The sequence below is a fragment of the Chelonoidis abingdonii genome, chromosome 1 (assembly GCF_003597395.2).
Source record: "Chelonoidis abingdonii isolate Lonesome George chromosome 1, CheloAbing_2.0, whole genome shotgun sequence".
Classification (NCBI taxonomy): Eukaryota; Metazoa; Chordata; order Testudines; family Testudinidae; genus Chelonoidis; species Chelonoidis abingdonii.
In genome coordinates, this window is record NC_133769.1 from 342,054,075 (window position 1) to 342,061,102 (window position 7,028).

Here is a 7,028-nt window from a genome sequence, read left to right on the forward strand (position 1 = left end):
CTTGTGGTCGGGCTGCGATGATGGGGCGCAAGGTGAAGCTTCTCACCTAGTGCAAAGTACCTTGCACGGGCCTTTGCCCCAGTGAGGTGCAATGCAGCCTTCAGGTTAGAACACTGCACTAAACAAGTGATAAGATCTGCATTTTAATTTAATTTTAAATGAAGCTTCTTAAACATTTTAAAAACTTGTTTACTTTACATACAACAATAGTTTATAGACTTATAGAGCGAGACCTTCTAAAAATGTTAAAATGTATTACCAGCACACAAAACCTTAAATTACAGTGAATAAATTACAGCACACCACTTCTGAAAGGTTGCCGACCCCTGGTCTAGGAGGATGTGGAAACTGGACAGGTCAGATGGATAGAGGGATGGATCTGAAGTTGTATGAACCTTTTCATGGTGTGCTCTCCATGAATCCTTGGGCATGTGTGGCCAGGGGTGTACCTGTTGCTAGGAAGATGGTGGGGGGGTATTGTTTACTGAGGCCTACAGCCAATGTAGAGATGAAGGGCATTGATTTCTATATCAGCTGGGGATGCTGTAGGGTGATCCCCACAAAGGGTGCATGTATGGAGGACAGGTTATTTAGGAGGGGAAGATCTGGGATATCATGTATTTTCATTTAATGCCTGTATTCCGGCATCCCCTAAGTCTTACGTGTGACAATAACAGATAAAATCCTTTTCAGACAGCTCTGATTTTTAAGTTGACACTGTCCCTTTAACTCTTATTTCTCATAGAAATATGTTTGGCCTTTAGTTTACCTAAACTGTTTTCTTATGCAAAATTTAGTTATAGTTTTAAGTAAAACTTTACTACTGTCTTAGAAGTTTGTTATTATGCCAGTTAGCATTCAGTCAATCCTTGAATTTATTTTTAAAATCATTTCTGTAGGTATGCAGGTGGCAACATCCAATCTCCTCCATCTATTAATGATACTAGTACATAATACAGTGTGACGCTGTATGAAATTTGGGGTATACTTTAGGATATTATGAAGCCCAATATTGTAAAATTGCAATGTATTATGCAAGATATGCCAAGTAAGATATCTTCAAAAATGTTATAATTTGTCAGGTATGATAATCTCATTTATGTGTTTGTATCACCTTTGTATTGTAAGTTATGTGTATGGTATGTCTGTAGTTCCAAACTTGTGTTGTGCATCTGGGTGGCATCCCCAGACAGATTGGCATTAGCAATGCCTAGCCTGCTTGATGGTCCGTCAAGTGACATCAGCTATACAATTGACCCATTGAGAGAAGGCAAGAGATATACCAGGGGTCAGCAAACTCTGGCACGCGGCTCGCCAGGGTAAGCACCCTGGTGGGCCAGGCCAGTTTATCTGCTGCGTCAGCAGGTTCGGTGGACCATGACTCCCACTGTCCTTATTCGCTGTCCCAGGCCAATGGGGGGCGTGGGAAGCGGTGCAGGCCGAGGGATGTGCTGGCCGTGGCTTCCCGCCACTCCCATTGGCCTGGGACGGAGAACCACGGCCAGTGGGAGCCGTGATCAGCTGAACCTGCTGACGCGGCAGATAAACAAACTGGCCTGGCCTGCCAGGGTACTTACCCTGGCAAGCCGTGTGTCAGAGGTTGCTGAATCCTGGGATATACCTTATGACTCAGCAATGCATGCAGGACAGAACTCTGCACTTATAGACATAATTCTAAGGCTTCCAGGCCATGTTCTGGGCAGCTTGAGTTTGGAACAAAGGATATCAAGCTGCATGGCAAAAGACTATAAAAGGCAGCTGCATCCTCTCCATTTTGTCTTCAGTCTTGCTTCCTGTCTTTCTTTATTTCTGCTTCTTCCCTTTGGAGTAATCTTTCTGCAGATACAACGAAGAGTCCGGTGGCATCTTAAAGACTAACAGATTTATTTGGGCATAAGCTTTTGTGGGCAAAAAAACACTTCTTCAGATGCATCAGGACTCTGCATCTGAAGAAGTGGGTTTTTTACCCATGAAAGGTTATGTCCAACTAAATCTGTTAGTCTTTAAGGTACCACTGGATTCCTCATTGTATTTGTAGATACAGACTAACATGGCTACCTCTCTGATACTATCTGCAAATGAAGCTCTGACCAAAGGACTGAATGACCCATCCAAGCTGTAGATGTGTTCCAGAGAGACTTTCAAGCCAGAAAACCCACCAGTGCTGCTGGGAACCTGATGGACTTTGAAGTTGTCAAGGTTTTTTCCCCCTTTGAACTTTAGCGTCCAGAAAGTAGGTACCTGCCTGTTCCCTTCTAAGCTTAATTCCTAGCTTAGATCTTATCACGCTACCACCAACCCAAAATATAGTGTTTGGGTACACTCCCTGTCCCCCAAAACCTTCCCTGAGGACCCAAGACCCAAACCCCTTGGGTCTTAAAATAAAGGGAAATAAACCATTCCCTTCTCCTTTCTTCCTCCCAGATTTTCCCCTCCCAGGGTTACACTGGGAGATCACTGTGATTCAAACTCCTTGAATCTTAAAACAGACGGAAATTAACCTTTCCCTCCCCCTTCTCTCCTTTCCCCCCACCAATCCCTGGTGAGTCCAAGATCCCGTCCCCTTGGATCTCACCACAAGAAAAAAAAAATCAATCAGATTCTTAAAAAGAAGCTTTTAATTAAAGAAAGAAAAAAGTAAAAATTTATCTCTGTAAAATCAAGATGGAAAATGTTACAGGGTCTTTCAGCTTATAGAGACTAGAGGACTTCTCTCCCCCTACATAATATACAAGTTTACAGCAATCAGATTAAAATCCTCCAGCAACAAATACACATTTGCATTAAAGAAAACAAACAACGCCTAATCTCGCCTTTCTATCTAGTACTTAACAAGTATTGCATTAGAAGAGACTTTTTCAGAAGATGGAGAGCGCCTGTTACAATGTTCTGGTCCCTCTCAGATCAGAGAGAACGAAGGACAAACAAAACAGTACAAAACAAGACTTCCCTCCATCGGAATTTGAAAGTATTTTGTCTCCTGATTGGTCTCTGGTCAGGTATTAGCCAGGTTTATGAGCTTGTTACCCCCCCACTTACAGGTAAAAGAGACATTTAATCCTTTCCATCTGTTATGACCAGAAGTCTTTGTATGTATGTGACTGTTTACCATTTAACAATCTCTCATCTCATATTTCTTTTTCTTTGTAATAAAGCCTTTAGTTTAGACAACTAAAGGATTGGCTGGCAGCATGGTAATTTTGTGGTAAGATCCAAATCTATACCTGCCGATTATTATTGCCAGATATATAAATTCCACAGTTGCTTGTATTTGATACTTACTGAATAATAAATGATTGTAATCTTCATTTGGGGAGTATTATGGGCCTTTATTCATAACTGTTGATTCTAGACTGAGATTTTATTAAGTGCATTAAGATCTATTAAAGCATTTTTTCAGTTTTGCACTAAAATGGCTTCAGTCTATCTACAGTAGTACAGACATCCTAAATTTCACCATAACTTCACATTAATCTACAGAACTCACAGTTCAGCTGTTGGCACTGAGTATCTCATGCTGCTGGATTGAGAGAAATGAGTTTTAGAATCTAGATCATAGGGACTGGAAGGAACTCGGGAGATCATGCTGCATCCGAATCCCTGAACCCTACAGGACTGAGTATTATCTAGAAAATGCCAATAATTTCAGAGACAAATAAGTACATGCAGGAATTTGTATTAAATTTATTGACGGTCATCAAACAAGATATAGAAATCCATGAGTCATCTTGGAGCAACGAGTAGAATTTTTTAAACCTACCTGATCAATTCATTATAGAGTGAAATGCCCAAGAGATAAGGACTCTTTCTGTAAATTCTTTAAGATCTTAAAGAAGATCTTTTAAGATGGTAATAGGCATTTTAAGCTGGCTGGTTTATAGACAAAAAGGCATATCCAATAATAGATTTAACTCATCAATGTATAATATGAAGAACCAGTCTTAACCTACACATTCCAGAAACATTATCCCATAGTTTCACTGGGATTATAGCCTTCAAAGGATCAGAAATAAAATTAACACATCATGAAAAACAAAAATCAGAAATTAATCATATTTATACATTATTTGTAAGAAATGTAACTTGCACTTACATTGTCACATACCTTTTCTGCATAAAGTCAATGATGCTTTAAATAACAAAGATATGAGCACAAGAAAACAGTTAATTTATGTGGTGGGGAACGACCCTCATTGCATTGTTGAGAGTGGAAATTAGCCCTCCAAACTTTGAGAGAGAATGTGACCTTGTGGTTAAAGTACTGAACAGAGATTTGGGAAATGTGGCTTTGTCACAAGTTTCCTATATTAGTCTGGGCACCATATCTTACTATATGCATGAACAGCACACAGCCCAGTGGGGACTCAAGGCATATCATAATACAAACAATAATGACAAAGATCATACTGTAATGCCCAAAACCTGAATCTGCCATCTAATTCAAATAATTTGGGTAATTATTAATCGGGATTTTTCTCCCACTTAGCTCTTTTTGCTATTAGACCCTGTGTTTCATGAATATTCCATTTACAATGAATACTAAAATAAATGATGCATGTATGGTTCAACTTTATGACATTTGTAAAAGATTTACCTCCATTTCCCTCCAGATCAGAGAGCTGGTAGTAAAGTGGTGCTGAGGATCTAGCATGAATTTCTAACATAGCAATATATTATTAACTCTGTTTGATTTGTCTTCAGCTTTGATACATTTGCTAATATTCATTAACCGTATATTAACCTGTTGTCAGAAAATGGTTTCCCCTCCTATAACAGTAAAAATAAGTACAAATGATCATTATTGATTATATGGACAGAAGAGACCAGTTGGGTCTCCCATTGTGGGCCCCTGCATTTTCAAAAGTACTTCCTACATTATTCTCATTAGCTTTTCCTTAACCCGCTCTTGAATATTTGTGCTGATGGTGCCTGAGTCAATTCTCTTAATCTATTCTTTCTCTGCCCTGTTGCAAGAACTTTTGCATGATTTGCCTAAACTTTTCTTCCCCCAGCTGCTTCCTTTTCTATCCTCTTCAAAGTTTGTGAATTATTGCTGCCTTTCATTTATGCTTTTACCTTGAATGTATTTATGGACTGTGATCATGCCTCCCCTGAGTCTTCTCTTTTCTAAATTAACGTAAATGTACTTCTCCTGGTCGCTATGTCTATCTTATCCTCTGAACCATGCATCATTTTTGTAGCCCTCTTTTGTATTTTCTCTAGATTTTCAATAAACATCTTAAATATATGGGTATGAACCTCATGTAATATTCCACCTGCTCTTCCATCCAAGTTATATACAGAAGCACTTTTACCTTTACAATTCTACATCTGATCCCCCATATATGCATCTAAACAGCATTGTCCTTGCACAGAACTACATCACTCTTTGAGCCCACAGTTAATTTGTAATATATTATTCCTAGTATCTTTCTCAGATTCTTTCCTTCGAGATAGCTGTTTGTCACTTTGTGCATGTACACTCTAGTGATATGAGCCAAAATTGCCTCCACTTTTGCACTCAGAGAAATATACGAATGAGTATTTGTAATGCCTAGATATCATTGTGATTGGGGATTAGGAATACCTAGTCAGCTGAATAGAAAATTGCTTGCATAATTGTGTGGGTGCTGATACTAATGTGTACACTTGTGCAATACAGAACTGTAAGAAGATAGTTGGACCTTACCTTAATGTTAGGGGTTCACAATGCCTAATGTTTTAAAGACAGAGGTTTCTGTGAAATATAATGGGTTAGAATAAGAATTTTTTCAAGATGCTGGTGGCTTTCTTTTGTTTAATTAGGAAGCTCCAGAGATATCACCTATATATGAGAGTTGGTTCTGACTCACACCAGGGCTGGCTATGCCTCAGTGTGCGTGAAGAGGTTCTGAATGGCAGCTCAGATGCTCTTCATAACCATGGATAAAGGATCAGAAGCAATAACTGAGAAGCCCTTTAGAAAATCTGGCCACTTAATTTAGGTGCCTAAATGGGAGCTATTGATGTTGAAAATCTGTCCTGAAACATACCTGAGGTGGAAATTAAACACACAGGGTGAAGTCCTGGCCCCACGGATGTCAGTGGTAGTTTTGCTGTTGACTTCTCTGGAGTCAGGATTTTACCCACAGTTGGCTAAAATCCTACAGCAGTTTGTAAGAAAGTTTGGCTGATGATTTCACACCAGACCTGTTTTCTTGCATCCTGAAATTTGTGTTTTACTTTCGTGAGGACAAAACTGCAGTTTGCTTTTGCTATCTAACATCTCTGTTCTTGATTCTACGTACTGCAAATAAATGAGGCGAAGGTGCAATACCCTGTGCTTATCTCACACGATTTCTTTTCCAACTATAAGCCCATTGTGTGTTTCTATAATTGAAGACACTTTTTCCAGATAGTTAAATCTCACCTTTATTTATTATATGCTTGGATAATTTAAATAGATATCAGACTAAGTGGACAATCATTTCCTGATTCTTACTTATGGGGAAGTACCACAGTAAGTCAGAATCCTTTTGTGACTTCTATGATTTCTTATAGAATTTTGCGTTATGAGTGTTTAATATGTATCTGGATTGCATGTGAAATAACAAACCAGTTCTTTACTTTCACCCAATTACCTTTAATACTTTTCACCTTTAATACAGATTGTATAGTTGTCCCTAAAGCCATTGTAAATTTTCAGGAACAGTTCCTCCAGGACAAAGGAATAGCAAATATACTCAATATAACTGAAACAGAGGACAGTGTTGATAGATGTAATACGAAGTGGATCCTGTGGTAATAGATTAGGGCAGACCCTCAGCTTGTGTATATTGTCATAGCAGCGTTCAAGTCAATAGACCATAGTTCCTAGTATGGCATTAAGTGGGAAGAATAAAAATCTGTGGTTGGATTAGCCACAGACAGCATTTAAAATGAAGTTTCATTTTCCTATTTTTCATAGTTTCTGGGATAGAAACATAACACATTTTCCATGGAAGTAAATACACACACACACACACACATATTTATATTTGGTTTAAATG